General features: G+C 37.9%; 1 long non-coding RNA gene across 1 annotated transcript in view; it reads right to left on the bottom strand.

Annotated features, from left to right (window-relative positions):
- LOC119247629 (uncharacterized) overlaps positions 1–25,147 on the bottom strand; it is a 260,801-nt gene that overhangs the window by 218,007 nt on the left and 17,647 nt on the right. The gene's annotated exons all lie outside the window — the stretch shown is intronic.

Genomic DNA, 25,147 nt, shown 5'->3' with positions numbered 1-25,147 from the left:
TGACCTGAAAAGGAAAAGCTGTGTGTGTGTATGTGCCTCAACTGTCCCCAACATTTTTTTTTCCAAGTCTAACTCTGACCCCCAGAACAATAAGAATAGAAAATTGTGTTGTTGTAAGCCTCTATGTGCATGGAAATTTGTTAGATAGCAACCAAACAACTATAGCAGATGCACTTGTAAATGTCTGAAAAGCTCCAAACATTATAGTAAACAGCCCATAAAACTCCATCCATGCCCAATTTTTGAGCACAGTTTGAGAGAAAGAGAAAGAGAGGGGGGGCCAGGGAAGGAGGGGAGACTTTTAAAAGGAAGCACATATTGGACTAGAAATCCCGTAGTTCTCGGGAGTGGGCATGGGTGATATAAAAGCAGAAACAAAAATTAGTCCTTCTCTGGAAAAACACTTGTTGAGCTTACAAGACATTTCAGGCAAAGCATATTTCCTGCTCACTCCCTCAGCAAATGTTTTAAACAAACAGGAAAAAAAATGAAGTGCTTTAATCTTCCTTGTATAGTAACACTCCACCCCATTTCTCCAAGACAAGTTGACTCTAGAAAAGTTCTAGCCCGTCAAACACTCATGGACCACTGTTAAATTATATAATTTGACCTCATCTCTTTGTGGTTTAGGGGCTTGGCCTACCTGGTGAAAAAAGGGCAAATCACGTGGGAAATGATTTGCTTGAGAAACTAAACCTCAGTACAAAATTGTTTTCCTGAGGCCCAAGACTTAGCTCATTGGAAAATAGAAGGGGGTTGTCCATTTGTATGCAGATCTAGAGTAAGATGCTGTGTTTCCACAGGAGGATTTGTTAAATATTAATGAGTCCACAAGATATAAAGAACCCCTCCTGTGGACTAATTGCTTTTAGAAATGCTTGAGTCCTATGAGTAATCCACTTCATTAATTTTGCCAAGCAATGCTTCCTCTGTGTTCAACCTTTCATGGCTCATTTCCAAAATGTTAACATTAAAGCAACAACATTATTTGCAAACCACAGAATGGCAAATAAAACACTAAAAGAAACACCAGAAATTTTGAATTACATTCACTTTCTTAATGTTCCACTTAATGGTTTAAAGACTAAAACTCCTTGGCCTAAGTTGTCTAGTTTTTCTCTGTTATGATCCTGTGGTAGACTTAAAATATATGTCCCAAGAATGCCCACCACGCAATCCCCAGAATCCATGGATACTATCTCACAAGGCAATAGGGACTTTACTGATATTATTTAGTCAAAGAATCTTGTGACGAAGAGATTGGCCCAGATTATCTAGGGTGGCCAATATAATCACAAGGGTCCTTAGAAGAGGAACATAGGAAGATCAGGTAAAGGAGAAAGGCTATGATAGAACCAGAAGTTGGAGGGATGCATACATAAGCTAAGCAATATGGCAGCTTCTAGAAATTGAACGAGCCAAAGAACTGATTCCACTGAGACTTCTGTAGAAGTCTCATGCCTCCAACATTTTTTTTTTTCCAATCCTGACTCTGACTCCCAGAACAATAAGAATAGAAAATTGTGTTGTTGTAAGCCTCTATGTGCATGGAAATTTGTTAGATAGCAACCAAACAGCTATAGCAGATGCACTTGTAAATGTCTGAAAAGCTCAAAACATTACAGGAAACAGCCCATAAAACCCCATCCATGACCAATTTTTGAGTGCAGTCTGTGAACAAATCCTGACACACAAGCTGTCCATTGGCATAGCTACATTCGATTACCACCTACACCTACACTAGCAGGGGGTCTGAGGGGCCAAGGAAGGTACAGTATGAAAAGTCTGGTGAGATGCTGTATATTGGACGGTGACCCACAAAAGAAACAGAACCCCTCATAGAGTTTTGAGGGCAAGACACCAAGAAGGCAATAAAAGCACAATTGTGGACCTCCCTGGTGGTGCAAGGGTTAAGATGCAATCTATGAGGCAATCCGCGGCCACTACAGCATGAGTTCGATTCCCAGCCAGCAGGAAGCAACCCACATGGTGCAGCAGACCTCTCCTGATTCTGTTCCCCACTCTGTCTCTGGTGAATCCTCTCACCCCCCACACCTCTGGCCTGTACCCCGGTTCTTGTATGCATAAATAAATAAAAAAAAATTTAAATACGTTCTTTTTTTAAAAAAAGATTTATTTATTTTTATACAAGAACCGGGGTACAGGCCAGATGAGCAGGAGGGTGAGAGGATTCACCAGAGACAGAGTGGGAAATAGAACAGGCAGACTGACTGAAGTACACTGCTGAGGGGAGCAGCAGGTGAGACAGGAGAGGTCTTCTTCGCCATGTGGGATTCTCGCTGGCCAGCCAGAATCAAACCCGCACTGCAGAGGCTGTGGACAGCTTCACAGTGCGGCGCTCAACCACCTGCACCACCAGGGAGGCCCAATAAATAAATCTTTAAAAAAAAAAAAAAAAATATATATATATATATATATATATATATATATATATATATATATATATAAAGCACAAGTGAAAGGAGTTAAAACCAGAGAGAAAGAGAAAATAGAGAAGAAAACTGAGGCCCTATGAGGACAGAGTGAATGGAAGAGGAAGTAATGGACACCAAATTTTAGAGACGAAGTCATTCTTGGATAGTAGGTAGTGGTTCCCATTACCTACAACGGCCCACATGGGAACTCTCAAATAATAGCTAGATAAATAGAAGTAAACCACATGCTGGTTCTTCAAGAGAGCTGGACTGCTGCTGAGGTTAGTTCCCAGGCTTCCTTATTTTTCCACAGTCTTCAATAAGCCTAACCTCATCTGAGGTGACTAAGTAGGTTCTCTCCCTACAGTTATAAAGAGCCTAATCATGATACTCAATGTCCTATTCTCATCCTTCTAAAATATCATTAAGGTCAAAGGACTGGACATTTCTCTCAAGAAGTTATACAAATGGTCAACATGCACTTGAAGTGATGCTCAACATTACTAGTCAGTAGTGAAAAGCAAATCAAAAGTCCAGTGAGATATCACTGTACATTATCAGAATGAATATACTCAAAAAAAAGCATTGATGAAGATGTGGTGTAATTGCTGGTGGGGATACAAAATGGTGCAACCATCCCAGAAAATATTGGTTTCTCAGTAATAAAGACAGTTACCTAATGATCCAGCAATTCCACTTCTAGATATTTACACAAAAGAATCTAAACAAAAATTTGTCCATGAATGTCTACGACCATACTATTCATCACAGTCAAAAGGTAAGAATGACAAAAATGGCCAACAGCAAACAAATGGTTAATTCTATTTTAGTATATATATGTAATGGAATAGTATTCATCCATAAAAAGGAATGAAGAACGGATATGTGCTACAGCAAGACTAAACCTAGGAACTGAACCTGAGGGTAAAAAATACGAACACAAAAGGCCACATATTATATGTTTCCATTTGTATGAATTAGCCACAGAGACAGAAAACAGATTGTTGGTAGCCAAGGGTTAAGTGGAAATGGAAGTATCTGCTCAATGGGTACAAAGTATCCTTTTGGGGCTGCTGAAGATGCAACTGGGTAGTGGTGATGGTAGTACAATGCTGTGAATGCACTAAATGGTATGGAATTGTACACGTTCATATGGTTAACATGGTAAATTTCATGAATTTTACCACAATAGTAAAAGAAGGTTGGGAATGCATCTCATATGGCACGTTGATTTATTTGCCACATCTTATGACATTCCCTTTAATGTATGGTTATACTGGCAGACAGCCCAATCTAGCTCCACATGATTTGGGGACTTGAGTCCTTCCTTTTGCCGAAGGGTCCAGTTTAGGGTATATGATACAGATTTCTCTTCGCAATTTCTCAGAATCATACCCAGGGGTCCTTTCACATAGGCCACTGCTGTCAGCCATTGCTCTATAGTTCATATTGTACAAAGAGTAGAAAGCAGTGGCATCTGTCCAGATTAATTTGATCTTGAGACAGCCTCTGAGTGAGCATGACAAGTTATATAAAATTTAGGTTCACATGACATTTCATTTCATAATTGTAATATGATATCAAGATACCATAAAATAAAATAAACTGATCCCTTGATAATAAACTAAAGAGATTAACATCTTCTTGACACCATTAGGGAGTCATTTCCATAAAGACAGAGAAAGATACTTCAAAAGAATGTTATAGTTATATGTCACCAAACTCTGATACCAAATTAAATTTTTTGCATTTCAAAATATTCCAGAAGCACTTTTTTAATCATCAGATGGCACTGCCAACATATAATGTCTACTTTCTTTTAATTCCTTTGTTACATAGAAAATTTGGAACAAATAATGTCTACCAATTTCATTCTAAGGTTAAAGTTCATTACACTTGGCACTAGCTGTCCACCTTCAAAATTCTGAAATCATAGAAACTTAATTCAATTTCACATGAAAACAACCTTTACATGCCATCTTTGTTGTTATTAACTAACATGAAATGGGCATTTTCTATGGAATAAGCACTTTACTATGACCTCACATACAGCTTCTTACTTAATCTTAACACACTGAATGCATTTTATTTCCAATTCTACAAAAGAGAAAAGCAAGGCTTAGTTCAGTCATGTTCTTCATCCACATCAAACATCTTTGTGAGAGCAGCACCAGGATCCAAGACAAGGTTTGCTCCCAAATCCTTATCAATATCACCCCATACTGTGCCTAAGGCCACAGCACTGCCAGAGTTTCAGAGAAGACATTTCAAGGACAGGTTTACAATATCGAGACAGGTCATCTTAAACCACTGGATACATAGGCAACCGTAATTCACACCATTTAAAAAGTGAATTTGATTTATACCCTAATAGTGCCTGTAACCAAAATCCATTCAAAGCTCAAAACAAGTTTGGCCTTATCTCTGTTTTGAGAAATTTAAGAATGAAAGGTGATATTGTATTGAATCATATTGTCTAGGCTAAAGACCTGGAACAATTCAGAATAAAGGCAGCCTAAAACACAGAAATGATGCAAACTCCACTTGCTGTGTAATCAGAAAGAAGCTGTAGATATCTAGTGAAACAGTCTGTCCAGCCAGCAGATAGAGGAAGATAGAAGTATGTTGTTTGCATATGAAAATTTGACCTTTCCATGACCAGATATTTTTCTTAACTCTGTTATGGGGAAAAAACAATGGTTGGCCTATTACGGCACTACTCTGAGTAAAAAGTTAGCTATCTAATTCAAAATTGAAGAAAAAAAGAAGCATAAGGCACAGGAATAAGCATTGTAAATTTTTCTGACAGACAAATCCCACATGTTGTGATAAAGGTTATCTGATTTAAAGAATTCAGCACAGTAAGAGCTTTTCTTTCACTTAAAAAATATTAGTCATATCTGAAGTAAAGATAAATTGGGGACTTGTCATAACTAAGCACGCCATATTCCCACTCTCACTTCACGCCACTACCTTTCAGAAGGGACGTTCCAGGTTCATGAACACTGTCTTGATAAATTGAATTAGATTTCCTTCCCAGGCGGTGAGGAATAGACCCCAGTGAGCTAGACCAGAGTGATTGTTTCTCTTATTTTGCTGACAAACACCAAAACCAAAAGATTCCCTTCATCAGAAACTGTACCTGAACTTTGAACTTTAACATTTACCTTTTCAGCACTAAGTCAGGGCAGACCCAAATGAGAAAAACCTCTCTTAAGCTTTCCCATGACAGCAAGGCACATGAGCACATGAGAGAGCACACAAATTTCATGGGAGGGTCATGAGGACAAAAGCAACTCCATGAGGCCCTGGTCCACAAAGGCGGCTTCTAATTTATTCTTCCTCACATTGCCTTTCCCAGTCCAGCACCACAACCCTTCTGTTTTCTTCCTTACAATCCTATTCCTGATATGTTGATTAAGCACACTCACATCCTATTCAACACACAATTTTATTTTGGTTTTAAATCACACTCACTTTAAAATGTATTCAATGGGGAGGTTCCTTCCTTATTCCTGGATAAACAGCAGTTCCCATGACCTTTCCACTCACTCCTACACAATATGCAACTCTACATACACTTTACTCATTTCAAACATTAAAACTTGCAGTCCAAAATGTTAATCAAAACTCCTTTGATTAAACATCCAAACCTTCTCCCTCCATTGGTTTAGGCCAGCTACAGACTAAACCTACCTGAGAAAAAGCAACACAACTAGATCTTTCTGTATTTGTCCCACTTGCACATTTCTCCCTATTATCTCCTTCCTTAGCTCTGAGTTAGTACAAGAGGATAAAAAGCAAAGTCTAGAAAATGAATGGGAAATATTTTCCCTAACCTGGTACTATTTTAAGGTTATTTCCCATACCGTGTGAGGTAGAAGTTCAGGACAAATGCTCTTGTGGGCTTCAGAGAGGTTCATTGCTTGGTATTCTCCCCTAAAGTAATAACTTGGCCTTTAACCCAAATCAGAAATTGAATTTGTCAGAAACAGAATAAGTCAAAAAAGAAGTGGAAATATGTAGAAGAGATCAGAGTTCAGACATGCCAAAGGGAGTAGAGTTTGTACGGCAGAATACTGGAAATGAGGGTAACATATAATAGCAACTTGAACTTTGTTCTGTTCTCACAGTTAAATCCAATGAAGCCAAAGAGATTTAGCAAATGCATAATAAAATACCCATCACAGTCTTATTCCCGAAATGTCAGCCAACTTTAGAAAATCATTTATACAAAAAAAAAATAAATAAAAGGAAGGAAAAAGTTGATAGAGTCAGAGAAATTTTATAGTTAATGTGACCTGAGTAACCCTTATAGGAAAAAAATCATGGTAATAATGCTTGGCTAAAAATGAATGAGATTGATAGTATACCATGTCACTTATTTAGTGCTTCTTTGTTGTTGATGAATTCATTTATCTCTCAAGTTTCAGAAATGTCTTTGACTTTAGTTTTTAAAGCTTTTTACAATCGATTTAGAATACAAGACTGTCTTTTTTCAGCACTTTTATTGTTAAATTGTCTTCTGTGTTTTGTTATTTCTGACAAGTCTATAATAGTACTTCATTTGATTATTTTAGAAATATTTATTCTTTTTTTTCCGACAGTTCTAGTATTTTCTCTTTTTCACTGTTTATACCAGAATTTAATTATGCTTGAGTTTTACTCACTTGTAATGAATTGAGAATCTTCTCTGTATGGATTTAAAATTTGAAAAAATTGAAAAATTGCCCAGTCATTTTTTTTCTTCAAGTCTCTCTTTCCACACTCCAGAAATTTTTGTGCTTCTAGGTACATAGACTTTAAATATATTTAAGTTGATATATATTCAATGAATATTGTTCCAGTAGTTTCTGAGCCTCTACTCATTTTTTCAGGTTATTATTCTTTGTGCTCAAGTGTGAATAATTTCTGTTCTTATATCTCTAATCCATTGATCATCTCCCTCATAGCATCCAATGCAATCTTAATCATATTCAGTGAAATTTTAATTTCAGACATTGTGTTTTTCATCTCAAGCATTTCCATTTGGCTATTTTTATATCATCCATTTCTGTCTTCATTAGGTTCATATTTGTTTTTTTGTTTTATTTACATGTTTAAAAGTATTCCAAGGAGACCTCCCTGGTGATGCAAGCGGTTAAGTCACAGCACTATGAAGCTATCCAGCAATCAAAAGACAAACTCATGCCATTTGCAGCAACATGATGGAGCTAGAAGTGACTGTGCTCAGTGAAATGAATCAGAAGGCAAAAGAAAAATATTGGGTGGCTTCACTTATAGGAAGAATACAGGGAAATTGAACAATGGGTCAAAAAAAAAGACAAAACTTGCAGGCAAACTATAGATCTGAGGTATACAGCAGGGGAGGAGAAGGGAGAGGTGTCAAAAGAGGGGAGGGAAGAGCACAGGGACTATGGTGATAGTTCATGGGTAATGTGGTGGTGAGAGATTTATGGGGACTACACATAAAGGGAGAAATCAAATATTGTACAAAAATGAACAACAATGTAAGAAAATAAAAGCTTAATCAATAAAAAAATGAAATAAAAAATCAAAGCTGTTGAATAAGCAAAGATTTATTAGTGAAAACAGAAAAAAAAACCTGAAATTAATAAAAATTAAAACTTACACTTTTAGGAAAACATAGGAAAATGAAAAGTCAAATTACACAGTAGGAGAGAATATTCTTTCTGATATAGAAGCTGTATCCAGCTTCTATAAAACTACTCTTAACATCTCAATATTCAGGGGCCTCCCCTGGTGGCTCAGTGGTTGAGCACTGGGCTGCGAATCTGCCCGCAGCCTCTGAAGCGCAGGTTCAGTCCCCGGCCATAGGCGAGGGTCCCACATGGCGCACAGACCTCTCCTGCTCCCCTCAGCAGTGTATTTCATCAGTCTGCCTGTTCTGTTCCCCGCTCTGGCTCTGGTGAAGTCTCTCACCCTCCCGCGCTTCTGATTATACCCAGTGCTTGTATAAAAAAAAAAAAAGAAAAAATATTCAATATTCAGATGACAAGTTAATTTTTTAAAAATAGAGAAAGTATCTGAATAGAGTTAACCAAAAGACCTATAAAAACATGAAAATATGCTCCACATAATAAGTCATTATAAGCAGAAAAACTGAAAGTATGAGATATTACAAGATATCATGGAATATCTAAAGTTAAAGGCTAATGGTATTGAGCGTTGATCAATAAGTGGTTCCACTGCATGTAATGTAAATTAGTACACTTTGGACAACAGTTTTGTAGTTCCTCAATACACTGAACATACAGTGGCCATATATGACTCTGCAATTCCACTTGCAAGTATGTGCCCAAGAGAAATGAAAATATATTTATATACAAAATCTAGTTCTCGGATACTTGCAACAGCTTTATTCGTCATAACCGAATGTTAAAAACAACCCAAATGTTTAACAGTAGATGATTGGGTTAATATTTAAGTATGTCCAAACAATGAAATAATATTCAAAATAGCAAAGAATGATCTATTGATATATGCAACAACATGAATGAAATTTCAAAAACATTGGGGTTAGAAAAAGAAGCTAAATACGGGCCTCCCCGGTGGCGTGGCAGTTGAGTGCTGGGCTGCAAAGCTGCCCGCAGCCTCTGCAGCGCTGGTTCAATCCTCGGCTGCTCCCCGGCCACCGGAGGAGGGTCCCACATGGCGCGCAGACCTCTCCTGCCCCGCTGCTCCCCTCAGCAATGTACTTCGGTCCTACTGCCTGCTCTGCTCCCCACTCTGGCTCTGGTGAATTCTCCCACCCTCCCACGCTTCTGCCTGTACCCAGTGCTTATATAAATAAATAAATAAATAAATCTAAAAAAAAGAAAAAAAATTTAAAAAAAAAAAAAGCTAAATAGGGCCTCCCTGGTGGCCTAGTGGATAAGTCTCAGTGCTATCACTGCACTAAAGCCTGAGTTGATCCTCAGTCAGGGAGCTAACTCACATGGTGCAGCAGACTTCTCCTGCCTCTCCCACTGACCCTCCCCCACCCCTCGCTTAGCAATATATTTCAATAAATCCACCTGTTTCGCCCCCCACTCTGTCTCTGGTGAATCTGCTCACCCTACCACCTCACCCCCCATACATCTGGACTGCACTCCAGGTCTTCTAACCAAAAATAAATATTTTTTTAAAAAAGAAGCTAAACACAAAAGACTACACAAGTACACTTTTATTTAGAAAAGACTAAAGCTAATCTATAGTCACAGAAAACTGACTAGTATTTGCCTGGACCTAAGAAGTGGAGGTTGACTGCAAAACAGCATTACGGAAATTTTTGGGTTGATGGAAATATACACTGTCTTTACTGAGCTGGGTTACATGAATATATATTTTTCTTATTAAGTCATAAAAATCTTTGTACTTTGAATTGCATGCATTTAACTGTGTGTAAGTACAATCTTTACAGAATGTAAAATATATAAATATTCCTAGATTCAAATCATTCCACCTTCCATTATGTCATCCCCAAATAAGTTACCCATAGATGACCTCATTCTGGCCCCTCACATTTTCTACTCCATACAGGTAAAAGGCTTTGCTATTTGATGACAACTGAGGCTCAGGCATTTTGTCCTGTGTTTCTCTGAGAAAACAAGTTGGCTTTGGACACATTTCTTTCTGCTGAGCACTCTGGCCTACCTTTAACTTTAGTCATCACAAACTCACCATTACCAGGGAAGATCACTAGAGCAATAACGGACAGAACATATGGATGGAGATTGGGCAGAAAACGAATTTAGGTCCAAGTCATATTAATCCATTCCATCTCTTCTCCCTTGCACCTCACTGTGAGTTGACTTAATAAAACATATAGTCTGAGTATCTCAAGTTAATCTGTGAGAACTTCTCTACTTTGACCTCTAAAGTAGTTTGCTGGTAGCAGGCTTGGAGGCTACCATAGCATCAAGATGATTTCAATCATGAAAATGTACCAATGTAAACAGTGAAATCCATTAAGTGTACAACGGTATCAACCTTACAAACTGGAATTATTAAGATAATCAAACAAGAACATACATATACTAAAGGAATACAGAAAAAAAAAAAAGCCTAAGTGAAACTGGGCCAAGAATGCTAAAGGTGGGCCTCCCCAGTGGCACAGCGGTTGAGTGCCGCACTGTGAAGCTGTCCGCAGCCTCTGCAGCACCGGTTCGATTCCCTGCCAGCCAGGGAGAACTCCACGTGGTGCAGCAGACCTCTCCTACCTTCCCCGCTGCTCCCCTCAGCAATGTCTTTTGTCCGTCTACCTGTTATGCTCCCTGCTCTGGCTCTAGTGAATTCTCTCACCCTCCTGCACTTCTGACCTGTACCCCAGTTCTTGTATAAAATAAATAAATCTTTTTAAAAAAAAGAATGCTAAAGGTGAATTAAAAGAAAGTAATTGCAAATAAAGTAAAAGCTTATAGTTTATTGTGACATCAATAGGTGCCTGATGTGAGATAAGGTCTCTAATCACGATGATAATCATTGATTCTAATCATAATGTAATGAAAATGGTCTCACTTTTTATATTTTATGAAACATCCTTATTTCTGACAGTGTGCATAATTTTTGAAAGAGCTTGGCAATGGCAGACTGAGCTGTGCATAGATATTTCACTCTTTCCTCTTGTAGAAAATTGCAATTATCCAGATTAAGGTAATCTGGACAATTTTGTTGTAAATTTGGTTGTGACTCATCAAGATAATGATATAAATGTCTAGCAGATTAGCTGTAGTAATGAGAACAGATTCAAAACATTAACAGAATCACTGGTGTGAGTTACGTCATAGGTTCTTTTCAATGAGGAAAAATCAACAGAAAACAAAATTATCAATTACATGTCAAGATTTTGACACACGAGTACAGGTTTATAATCTAAGCACTACAAATAGGGCAGGAACACCTTGATCATCACTACTGCCTGCCTACTAGACCCATAAAATTGAGTCTTTTATCTGGAATCAATATACACTAAACAGTTTGCATATAACACAAGTTGGTGTGTTAGTCACTAAGTGGAGTAAAAGGAAACTGTTCAAGTCAAATTGCATTTGTCACGTACTGAAAATCACACCTATTCAAGATGCCATTCATCTGACTTTCTGAATCTTATAGATATATTAACATCATGATGCCCATCAGAACCATGAGAGGAGATGAAGCAGGTCCTCCTGCCATAAGAGGAAAGAGATGTAGAAAAGTAGAGACCAAGTTTCTCTCTATCTTGTTTAGTTTTTCCCCAGATACATACTTCCTGTCACTAACGTCATTCTTATGCAAACATCAGCAGTAAGAACCATTATGTATCCGAGGTAAGACTGACCCTTGACACTTGCATTGGAGTCTAAACCAGAACTCTTATGGGATCTTGATAAGCCAAGTTATATACACACAAGTCTCGTGTTAACCAATAGGAACTGGTATCTCCATTCCATTTGTAATATTTTGAATACTTCCTCCATAAAGTGATAAATAGGTGCTTCTGCAATTTCTCACCACCAAAGCCCCTCCTATATATGCATGGAGTACCCACACACGACTGAAGCATCCTTAACTTCCCCTAGAATCCCCAGCCACCACTAGATTCAGTATCCTTTTGAGTCATCTATACTTGTGCCATATCAATTGTTAGATACTCTGGATCTATTCTAATAGTGCCTGCCCAACCATACACATAGGGAAATAAATTTAATATAACCACTCTTGGGAGGATGGATTTTCCAACTAACCATGTTGTCCAACAATAAAAGAAAACATTAGCTTCATTCACCCAACTGTTTGTAGATATTTTGCTTAAACAAATGTGGACATACCTGGTACCATATATTTAATACACAAACATCAATGTCATGGAGAAAAAAAATTCCAAATATGAAACAAAATTTTTAATTAAACATCATGAATCTTTTGGTTCTCCACATATTTATCAAACAAGGGGACTTTTGGGGACTCCCTGATAGCGCAAGGGGTTGAATGTCAGCACTATGAAGCAATCTGCAGTTACTGCAGCATGAGTTCCATCCCCAGCCAGGGAAGTGGCCCACATGGCACAGCAGACCTCTCCTGTCTCACCCGCTGCTCCCCTCAGCAGTGTATTTCAGTCAATCCACCTGTTAGGTTCCCCACTCTGTCTCCGGTGAATCCTCCACCCCCCACACCTCTGGCCTACATCCCAGCTCTTCTTTGCATAAATAAATCTTTTCAAAAAAAAGGTGGGACTTTTTGAAACACCCAATAAGCTATTATAATTTGAAATATTTAAAGGATGACTGACAGTTTAAGCTCTAAGATGATTACACAAACTAGACTTAGAGTAAGCTAGTCTGTGACATTCTCATTTATAACCTACCAAAACTATTCTGTTTTGAAAATCCTTGGAGGTCTCTATCAGTTTTATCATCTATTAGTGGACGAATTGGCAAGATATACAATGTGGTTAGCAGTTGTTCTTCAATAGTGTTTTAGGGAAATGGATGATGTTGCTATACATATATAAAGATGTATAAGAATGTAGATATTTAAATTACGATGTCACAGGTTCTTCTCAAGGTAAACATGTACTTTTTTTCTCCCTCCATATTCAAGTTCTTCTTGCCTGCTCAATTGCTTATTCCACTTTCCTTTGAATGTAGTGACACCTAATGTCAGAATGGGAGAGTGTCCTCAGCTCAGGCCAGGTCAAGCATCCCAAGTGCCTGGCTGCTCTGGTTGTAGCCTTACCTTCTCACCAGCAGAGTGCGCTAGCATAATGTGTTAGGCCATGAAAAATAAGACCAAAACTTGAGTTGAACTTAAAATGAAAATGGAATTAGTATTAGAAACCATTTGTATCATAAACTTTCAAAACCAGCTGATTCTTGAGAGAAGCTCCTTGATAAAATTGTGTATTTATGGAAAATACTTAATACATTCCACTAGTGCATCATATGTATAATTTTACAGGTTTCTAGGCTTAGTGGATTCATTTGAATAACAGTTATAAGAATAAGGGAATATTTATTGTAAATATATCAAAAATCATTTTTGATATTCATTTATTTCCTCTTTCAAGAAAGAGAGGTAACACTGTCTTACCTCCATAATTACAAGAGAGCCTCGTCATAGTAGGCCCACATGTCTGGGCAGTATTGTTCACTTTCTGTCACTCTTCATGTGTTCTCTCATTTAATCTCCATGACAACTGTGTGCATGAGTAAGTTATGTGGGGGTCACAATGGCTACTAATCAGGTATTTGAATTCAGACCTTCAGGCCCTAGAGCAGAAAAACTACCACAGGCCACCTCAGAGAGCAAACAGCCCCAAAATCATTGTTCTTCCAGTGAATCCTGTATATGTAAAGTATCTCGGAAATTGTTAAGGCAATGATGAAAATGTTAGAGGAAGCATTTTGGTATGTGATCGATATCAGTGATCCCACTGTGAAGTACATGGTAAAAATGAAATTCCCCTTTCATGATCTTATTTTCCCTCCCATCAATATTAGAGAATCAGTTCCCCATCCTGCCACCATGGCCCACTTTTCCAGATGTTATATCCTGCCTACTTCTCATTTGGAAGGACCCCATTCTTACCACTATATATGATGCCTCCCTTAGTAGGAAACACAAAATTTCAAACGTTCCAAGTTTGACATCAGACTGTCACTTGCTATGATCTTGGACAAGTCACTGAACCCACTTAAGCTCAATTTAAGACAGAGCAGATGGTGCCTTTCAATTCAACTTGGCAACCTGAGCCTATATTATTCTAAATATAGGCTGCATAAGTACAGAAAAATTGACACCACTTTGGAAACTACAGGAAGTCATATTTAATCAAACTGAAAATTCAACAATTTAAGATAGTACAGAAAGATAAGAATGAGAGGAAAAATGATAAACCCATAATCTAATCTATTTAGCTGTCTGCCTTCAAGGGCATAAATGAAAGAAACACACACACGGACACATATGAACACACATATCTTTTAAAGTGGGAACTGAAAATGAGGCTGTTATGGGATACTTGGGAATACATTTCAATTCTGCTAAAGTTTCCAGGAACTACAATGGGAGTCTTCAAAAATTGGAGCTTCATAGAGTGAGGAGTCACAAAGCTATCCACACTATGAATAAGGTAAACATGCTAACTTGGGAAACTGAGAACACTCCCAATGTTTAAGACCTGGCTATATATACCTCTATAGAATCATCTTGCCTTACATATATAAAAATAAGATCTGTAGTCATAAACAGAATTAGGAAGAAAAGAGGTTTATGTTGAAAAGTGAGGTAGAAAGATTTTTATACTATAATGGCAACAGTAAATAATAAATTGAATACTTCAAGACTCAAATCAGTTAGAAAACAACCTTCAGAATTCAGGCCTCTAAGGAAGAGGCTAAAGAAATGAAAATTATAAAGGACACATAGATAATAGTGTCAGGAATCCAATATACATAAAACAAGCTTTCCAGAAAGAAAAAGTCAAACAGAATGAAAATCAATAACCAACTACGTAATAAGAAAATAAACTCTTAAAAACTGAAAACAAACTTGGGTATTCACATAAAATAAATTCATTGAGTTTTAAGGAAAGTCAAGGTGTGGTAATTTATACTTCATAATATATATTAAATTCTTTAATTTCAAGAATAAGCAAAAGACTTCTACAAACATCTGAACAGAAAATTATAAAGTCGGGCCTCCCTGGTGGCACAAGGGGTTAAGCACCGCACTATGTAGCAATCCGAAGTCTCTACAGCACGAGTTTGATGCCCAGCCGGACAGAGAGCAACCCACATGGCGAAGCAGATCTCTCCTGTCTTGCCCACTGCTCCCCTCAGCAGTGTATTTCGGTCAGTCTGCCTGTTCTGTTCCCTCTCTGTCTCTGGTGGATCCTCTCACCCCTACCCCTGCATCTCTGGCCTGTACCCCAGCTCTTGCATGCATAAACTGATAAATCTTTTTTTAAAAAAAAAGAAAATTATAAAGTCACACAGTGAAGAGCATTATATTAAACTAAAATCTTTCTTCGACACCAAACATTAGAAGACACTGTACACTAGACAAATAGAACACTAAAGAGTTACATATAGAATTTACTGAACTACAAATAACTTAACAACCAAATGAGCTCTCAGAAGAATTCAGAGGAAGAGAAAGGCATTCCGGACTTACACAGATAAATATATATTTATCACCCACATACACTTGCTCTAAAATTCTGAGAAACTAAAAAATTCCAATGAGTAATAAAATCAATGAAACTAAAAGTTAAACTGCTTTAAAGTTTAATTATGATACGGAATAATTTTGTCTAAATAACTTTAACAGTTAGGATACTGTTGAATAAAGGTGGCAGAAAACTCTGACTCAGATGGCTTAAAAGATAGGAAAAAATTATAGAACAAACTCTAGGTCATTAAGATTCCAAGACCGATTAAAACAGTGACTGATATTCAAACACACAGATACACATACACATGTAATTCATTCCATCTTTCTATCAGGCTCTTCAAAGTATATCTATACTTTGTCCATCTTGACAAACCTGAGGTAGCTGCCACAGTTCCAGACATAATTACACATAATGGAAAATGAGGTCCTTTTTTTTACGTTTATTGATTTTTATTCATGAGAAAAAATTTCCCTTAGATTTCCCCTCATATTTCTTTGGACAGAATCAGATCACACACTCATGCTTAAACCAATATCAGTTTAGAATGGAATCACCATGATCAGGTTAAAATAGGCCAAGTGTTCTCAACCCTGGCACTATTTACATTTGGGGCTGGATAATTCTTTGTGGGGAGTTGTCCTGTGCATTGCAGGGTATTTAAAATCATCTCTGGCCTCTACCCACTAGATGCCAATAGCACCACTCAAGTATGACAATCAAAAATAACTCCAGTGGGCCTCCCTGGTGGCACAAGGGGATAAGCTCAGCACTATGAAGCTATCCACAGCCTCTGCAGCAGGAGTTCAATCCCCGAGCCGGCCAGGGAGCAGCCCACATGGCACAGCAGACCTCTCCTGACTCGCCAGCTGTTCCCCTCAGCAGTGTATTTCAGTCAGTCTGCCTGTTCTGTTCCCCACTCCATCTCTGGTGAATCCTATCACCCCCTGCATCTCTGGCCTGTACCCCAGTTCTTGTATGCATAAATAAATAAATCTTTTTTAAAAAAAAAAATCTCCAGGGTGGGCCTCCCTGGTGGTACAAGAGGTAAAGTCTCAGCACTATCAAGCTAGCGACAGACACTGTGGCATGAGTTCAATCCCCAGTCAGGGAGGTAACCCACATGGTGCAGTAGACCTCTCCTGTCTCACCCACTGCTCCCCTCAGTAGTATATTTTAGTAGATCCACCTGTTTTGCTCTACACTCTGTCTCGAGTGAATTCTCCCACCCTTTACACCTCTGGCCTTGACCCCAGTTCTGTAAGCATAATTAAATAAAATAAATCATATATATATAATAGATATATAGATAGAGATAGATATAGACATAGACATAGATATAGATATAGATATAGATATAGATATAGATATAGATATCTCCAGGTGTTGCCAAATGTCCCCTGGTTGAGAACTACTGGAAGAGAGTGATCAAAATGTTCCCTGATGCTAGCTTAGCTATGAAACCCCCCGCCCCCTAAATATGCAATAGCACACACAAAAAAAGGGAATACCTGAACCAAATCCATGTCTTTCAATAAAGAGGCCTGTACGAAAAGAAAATAACCTTAAGTAAGTAACCAACGGTACTAGTACAGTAATTCTTTAAAACGTATTGATGGCAATGCAAAATATGGAGGTTTTATCCTGATATTTTCTAGCTTTAGCACTGAGGACTATGACTGTTTTTGCTGACTCACCAAGCATGCAAAGTAGGAGTCTGTACTTAGAAGAATTTACTTTAATCAACTCATGATTGAGCTTGTAGAAACACATCTGTGAACTTTTATTATGGATTTGTATATATAATATTTAGAACCCTGACCAAGGATTGCATTTGACTGTGTGAAGTAGATCAGCTGGAGGAGCCACATTCTTTTTCATGAATAGTCCCCCAATAATGTTATTAAAACTATCAAAATGAAATGACTCCCAATACAAAAATAATTACTCTAGAAACATATTCTATAATGTGATGCTTTGACAATGCAGATTATGAACACAATTTAGTTTTTACAAATTAAAACAAATTATGAAACTCCAGTTTATATTGTTACAAATATTATATTTGCTGTAGTAAGATTCTTCATCCTCTAATCGCATGCATGATAAGACCATATCCACATACTCTGCAGCCTTTTACATGGAAACAACAGTCATATACATCACCCCCAGGCCCTATTTATTTCCTACACCTGCCAGTCACCCCTCTTTCCCCTGGCTCTGCTTTCTTCTTCCAACTCTGTGTATCTGCTCTTCATCTGTTTGAAAAATATTTTTGGATCCCTCTTGTAGACTTGCCTTTGCTGCCTCTCCACTCTGCACATTTCATTTTAATTTTACCCATAACTGCTGAAACAAACTTTCCCTAAACTTCATCTGGGCACATTAGCTGGGGACAGTCTAAGTGTTCAGTATCCCTCCATAGGAAGGAAAATGATCTGCCCATGCAAGACATAGGAACACTTCTACGTATAAAAGTAAAGGGCTACACACCCCAGCTACAGGTAAGAGCCTAAATGAATGACTTGAATCTTTAATTCAAAAGCAACATTCACAGTTCTATTTAATCTTATTTAGTTCACAGGCTAAGAACCTAGAAATAAATCCACTTCATATCTGTATTGTGAAAGCATCATGTTAACCAAGTGTTGACTAGTAGTACCTTGAAAGTTCAGAAACTTGAGAAGCCTAATGGAAAAGAAAGGCTATTATTTTACATTGGGAAATGTACCATTCTGGGTAGAACAAGAACTTGGAGGTTGCAGATATTGACTATGAGAGACTTGTAGAAACATATGTTTTTAGATATTTGGTATAAAATAACACTGTTCCTTACCAAATTCTACAGCTATCCTTTCCTTTAACCCAAAGAATTTTTTCCAGAAACCAAAAAATTATAACTAAGTAATTGTTTCTTTAGGATTTATTTTTTTCAAAGATTTATTTTTTAAATTTATATATGTATGCAAGAACGGGGGTGTAGGCCAGAGGTGCGGAGGGGTAAGAGGATTTACCAGAGACAGAGTGGGAAGCAGAACAGGTGGATCTTCTGGATGACATTGCTGTAGGGAGCAGCGGGTAAGACCGGAGAGGTCTGCTGTGCCATGTGGGTAGCTCCCTGGCTGGGGAAAGAACTCAAGCTGCAGTGGCTGGTGATATCTTCATGTGCTGAGACTAACCCCTGTGCCACCAAGGAGGCCCCGACTATCCTGACTTATTAAAAAAGTCCTTAGTTAATTGGATAAATTTATATTCTGTTTTTGAATGTAATGAAATAGAAAAGACCTACAATTTTGCAGCTTGGGAAATTCATGAATATTAAAATAATTATATAGAGAGAAATAGCTTACTTTACATGCTTCACTATAAACTCTCCTGTTGAAGAAGAGATTCTAAACAAACTAAAAGAAAATATTTGGAATAATTTTTCAATAAGGTTAAAATTAGAATTGAAACTATCCTCTACCAAAATAAATTCCTGAGTTTAAACCAAATAACCAAGCACCCACAGAAAGAGTATTTGCTTAATAAAATAGTATGATCTCCAGGGAAGTGGAAATTGAGAGCAATGGCAATTTCAAATATATTAACTATAATAACAATTTTGATGATTATTACAGGCAATTTTGTGAAAAAATAAAAGATCACATTTAGAAAATAGAGACAAGGCCTCTCTGGTGGCACAGGGATTAGAGTCTCAGCACTATCAAGCTACCGCCGGCCACTGCAGCATGCATTTGATCCCCAGCCAGGGAGCTAACCCACATGGCACAGCAGATCTCTCCTTTCTCCCCTGCTGCTCCCCTCACAGCAGTGAGCAGTGTATTTCAGTAGATCCACCTGTTCTGCTCCCCACTGTGTCTCTGGTGAATCCTCTCATGAATTCCCCCAACTCTGGCCTACATCCCAGTACTTGTATTCATAAATAAATGTAAAACAAACAAAAAAAAAATAGAGACCAATAATAAGAGAAAAATATTCAGAAAAATAGTAGTCACCTTGTACCAGAGAGAAGTATGGTTAAGAAACTGATTGTTATAAATAAACTCAAAGATATTCTTTTCGTTTTGTCATAGAGTACATAAATGTATTTTGAGGAAATATATTTATTTTTGAGAGCAATCTTTAATGCAACTATTTGTGATCTATTATATATAAACCAATAATTTTGACAATATATTTCTAAATATTATTTTTTTTATTCTAAAATTACAATGTCTTTTATTACCTTTTTATTCTCAGAGGTACTGACCTAGAGTTTAGAGACTCTTATCTCATCACACTCCTGTGAGGTACTATGATAGTCATCAATGTAGACACCACGGACCTAAGTTTCACTGTTTTTCATTTCATGGCAGGATGGATTTATTTGAATAGCATATCTGAAAGAAGGTTCAATTTGAGAATCAAATATAAAGAAGAAAGCACAGTGAAAATACATATCAGTGGGCCTCCCCAGTGGCGCAACGGTTGAGCGCTGGGCTGCGAAGCTGCCTGTAGCCTCTGCAGCACCGGTTTGATCCCCGGCCACCAGCGAGGATCCCACATGGCGAGCAGATTTCTCCTACCGTGCCCGCTGCTCCCCTCAGCAGTGTGCTTCGGTTCTTCTGTCTGCTCTGCTCCCCGCTCTGGCTCTGGTGAATTCTCTCACCCTCCCGTGCTTCTGACTGTACCCAGTGCTTGTATAAATAAATAAATAAGGGCCTCCCCGGTGGCGCAGCGGTTGAGCGCTGGGTTGCGAAGCTGCCTGCAGCCTCTGCAGGGCCGGTTCAATCCCCGGCTGCTCCCCGGCCGCCCCAGGAGGGTCCCACATGGCGCGCAGACCTCTCCTGCCGCCCGCTGCTCCCGCAGTGTGCTTCGGTTCTTCTGTCTGCTCTGCTCCCCGCTCTGGCTCTGGTGAATTCTCTCACCCTCCCGCGCTTCTGACTGTACCCAGTGCTAGTATAAATATATAAATAAATAAACAAACAAACAAAAAAAAAAAAAAACAAGAGTTCTCCTTTAAAAATAAATAAATAAATAAATAAATAAATCTTTTTAAAAAAAATACATAGCAGTGGTTTAATAAGAACAACATATGGGGTTTTCCTGAGAATTACAAGGCAGATTCAAGTAGGAAAACTCTAAATTGAAGTAAGGAAACTCATATCCCTCTTCATATAACAAAAGCCAACACTCCTGCTATAATAGATGTAGTACAGAAATAATGGTTCCCTTCTCAACCTATTGAGTCAAAACCAGCACTATGTATACTAAAGTTAAAATACTAGGAGTACTTTTTCATGTCAAAGGTGAGAAATTATTTCATGTCAATGGCAGCACATCAGTTAATGGATTGAGTAATTAGACAAAAAGAAAGAGAAGAAAGGAGGGAAAAGAAATATTTACTGAATAACCTAAATTAGGGATCATCACCTTTTTCTGTGAAGAGTTCAGCAGTGAATATTTTAGACTTCGTTGTTCTTACAGTCCTACAGTATGCAACTTTATTACATGGCAAACCTAACCATAAACAATACATAAGGAAATGAACATGACTGCACTCTATCCAGGCTCTATTTTGGGGACATTGAAATTTTAACAGCACTGAACTCTGGGAAGTTGAACTTGAACCTAGGTGTGTGTTGGGGTGGGAGTGAGGTACACAAGGAAAGGGCATGCTTGTGAAAAAGGAAGTTTTTTAGTACAACTCTATACTTTAAAAAGGTGTTACCATAATCATGAAGTATAAAATGTTTTAAAAATCTATGAGGTAAATATAAACAAGATTATCTAGTTGCCTATTTTCCTATTCTGCAAGTGAAGGTTTTATAGGAAGACTGTTAAGGATAATCAAATAGTGAAAAGTATTGAATTTTTAGGGGCCTCCCCGGTGGCGCAGTGGTTCAGCGCTGGGTTGCGCCAAAGCTGCCCACAGCCTCTGCAGTGCTGGTTTGATCCCCGGCTGCTCCTGGCCACTGGAGGAGGGTCCCACATGGCGCGCAGACCTCCCCTGCCACCCGTTGCTCCCCTCAGCAGTGTACTTTGGTCCCTCTGCCTACTCTGCTCCCCGTTCTGGCTCTGGTGAATTCTCTCACCTTCCCACGCTTCTGACTGTACCCAGTGCTTGTATAAATAAATAAAAAAATCTTTAAAAAAAAAAAAAAGGATTGTATTTTAAAACAATATTTTTCTATCTCTCAAAAGAAAAAAAAATCTCTTTAGATGTTAATTATATTCCTGTAAACAGAGTTACACTTAGGAATTTCTATTTGCTTTATATCTAATCTACAAGCCTCACTGAACTCTCAAGAACAAAGGTGTACACACAGTTCTACATTCATAATGCTTCCTTACTTCCGTTTTTTTTTTTTTTTTTTAAGTGCTGAACTCCAGCCAAACATTAAATTACCTTGGGAGGTAAAAAAAAAAGGTGAAAAGAGAAAAAAATCCATGGGTGGTATTTGGCCTCATTTTATGAGAACACTCAATCTTAATTTAGAGAAAGAGAAGTTTTTTTAGTGTGAGAAGCATGAGAAGTAGAAAGTAGAGGGTTTGTCAGACAACCCTATTTATGTAAATTTGCAAGTGACTATGCTCTTCCTGTGAAGCAGGTGGGGCTGTAGATCAGGTGTGTGTATGTCTATAAATCCACACCCATCTTTAACCAGAAACACAAGAACACAATTGCAGCCAAGGGCACTCACCAGGTCAGGTAAGTAAGCAAAATTTCCAGATTATTTAATCAGTGGTCAAGCTCTGCTATATTTCTTTTTTTTTTTTTTTTTAGATTATTTATTTATTTATTTATTTATTTTGTTTATACAAGCACTGGGTACAGTCAGAAGCGCGGGAGGGTGAGAGAATTCACCAGAGCCAGAGCAGGGAGCAGAGCAGGCAGAAGGACCGAAGTACACTGCTGAGGGGAGCAGCGGGCGGCAGGAGAGGTCTGCGCGCCATGTGGGACCCTCCTCCGGTGGCCAGGGAGCAGCCGGGGATCGAACTGGCGCCGCAGAGGCTGCGGGCAGCTTCGCAACCCAGCGCTCAACCGCTGCGCCACCGGGGAGGCCCTCTGCTATATTTCAATGATCAATTTATAACTAATCAAAAGTAAGACCTTCAGTGAAGGGTGGAAATATAAATGAAATTGTATTTTTTTTCTCTTAATAAACTGGATTTCCTTTGCTGCCTTAATACTTTTATTCTCTACTTATATTAATGATATTCTAATAAACTGACATTGATAAAAATGACCCTTTAAAAATTGTGCTACAGGCAACAACTCTTCTTCCCTGTTTTTTGTGTTTTATTTTGTATTATTTTAAAACAGGTAATTTTTATGTAATATCTAAGTAAATGAAGGAAAATACTAGTGTTAGAAAATGCTAACTGGTCAATGTTCTTAACACCTAATTGTATACATTTGGTCATATGCTTCCCAAGTGCTCTGTAAGCTGCTTCAGGGTCATCCCCATGTCATATTCACCTGAGTCCCCCCAGTGGCTTAACTACACACTGGTACTAAAGGGCCCTCAGTAGCTCATGTCCCTTTTAACTAAGGAAAGCAACTCTTGATCCAAAAATAAAATACACACACACACACAAAGAAAAAAAAACCCAAAGTAACAATACATAATATTGACTAACTTTGTCCAGAATATACTTAATACATAGTTTACAGTTTATCAAACAGTGTAAAATATAAAATTCATGGTTTTATTTTAAAGTAGAAGAGTCTTTGATAGTATTACATAAATACTTGATATTTGAGGGGAAAACATTGGTTTCCCACTCTAAATTTAGCAACTTCAAAATAAGAGCATGGTGAACTTATACTTTCTCTTTTAATCTATGCCACCTACTTATCTGTCTCTACCACAGAGAATCTTTCTAATGCTTCCTCCAAATTGACTTTTCTTTGCTCTTCTTTATATCCAAGATCCCTTGAAGAATTTTAAGGCAATTATGGACTCCCTCCACCAGTAAAATAAACAGAGGCACATAAAATTTAAATGAAAGTTCAGGGTCTTTTTGAGCCTCCTTTAACTTAATTCTAGAATCCACTGAATACAGATTAAGACCCTGCTTTCAGGGTTACTTCCATTTCTCCACTTCAACTTTCAAACTACAAGGGCCTGCCCACCCCAGACCACTTTGTTCCTAACTGAGCCGCACCCTCTTACCTACTAAAAAGCTACCCTTTCTTTGTTTCAGTATTTAGGCACAGAATGACAAGTTATTAAGATAAAAGATGACATTCTGGTATGTTTTATAATATAAGTTAGAGGAATTTCAACTTAGATCTTTATCAGCCATCCTGGTTATTATTTAACAGGATTTTCAATGATTTAAGAAATAAATTCAAAAAAGTGTCTTCTGAAGATTAGGGTGGGAAATGATTTAAAAAGGCTAAACTGGGGCCTCCCCTGGTGGCGCAGTGGTTGAGCGCTGGGCTGCAAAGCTACCTGCAGCCTCTGCAGCGCTGGTTCAATCCCGGCTGCCTGAGAGGGTCCCACATGGTGCACAGACCTCTCCTGCCATGCCTGCTGCTCCCCTCAGCAGTGTATTTTGTCAGTCTGTCTGTTCTGTTCCCTGCTCTGGCTCTGGTGAATTCTCTCACCCTCCAGTGCTTCTGACTGTATCCAGTGCTTGTGTAAATAAATAAATTAAATAAATCTTTAAAAAAAGAAAAGGTTAAACTGAAGTGAAAACCATTCTCAGTCCAGAGGGAAACTGAGGGGCTACACAACTGACAAGGCAAAGATATAAGAATGAGAACAGAAGAATGAGAGAAGTGTCTAGAATAACCTAGAATCTAGAAACTTCTCCACCAAATTGCTGTTCTCCTCTATGACTATAACTGCTATATTATGTAACTAGTTTATGAACATTGTTAAGGAGTTCATTTTTTTAAGGTTTTATGTTTCATAAATCTTCTGATTTTCCGACATACCTAGTACCATTAAGTACAGCAACTTCCAAGTTTGAGCAGAATCACAAAAAAGTCACTATCTTGAGAACTAGTAAATAATGTAAGTCAACAAGAACACTGTTTCAGAGAAATCTTGAATAAACAGAAGAGATTTCTGTACATTTCATATTTTGAGGTAATTTCAAAATTGCATATGTCAACTATTTCATATGGATTTATATGCTACAAATATCAGAACTGAGTATCTCACAATAAGAACTCTAACATTTATTAAATGACTTAAGACCAATTGAGGTCCAAGTCTAGAACTTATGATTATATTGTAACATGTACAGTTTAAGGGATAGTACATTGAATTAAAAATCAGTTTGAATTTTAACTACCCAAGGGAGAATGCATCTATAGGAAGTCTATACATGTATTTAATTTATGGCATATGACAACAAATGTGATTTTATAAAAAAGACTAGGTTGTAATAGAAGGGCACAAAGCTGAGAAAATGATGAAAGGATAAAAAAGATAGATGATGACAGAAGAACTGAAAAACAAAGATCCGCCATATTCTGTTTCTCTCTAAATTTTATTTTAAGCAGTATTTGTCTATGCCTAATCTTTTTATCTTTCTATAGATTGAAAATGTTGAT

The sequence above is a fragment of the Talpa occidentalis genome, unplaced genomic scaffold, assembly GCF_014898055.3.
Source record: "Talpa occidentalis isolate TD23 unplaced genomic scaffold, MPIMG_talOcc4v2.1, whole genome shotgun sequence".
Lineage (NCBI taxonomy): Eukaryota > Metazoa > Chordata > Mammalia > Eulipotyphla > Talpidae > Talpa > Talpa occidentalis.
This window is presented reverse-complemented; position numbering and strand designations above follow the sequence as displayed.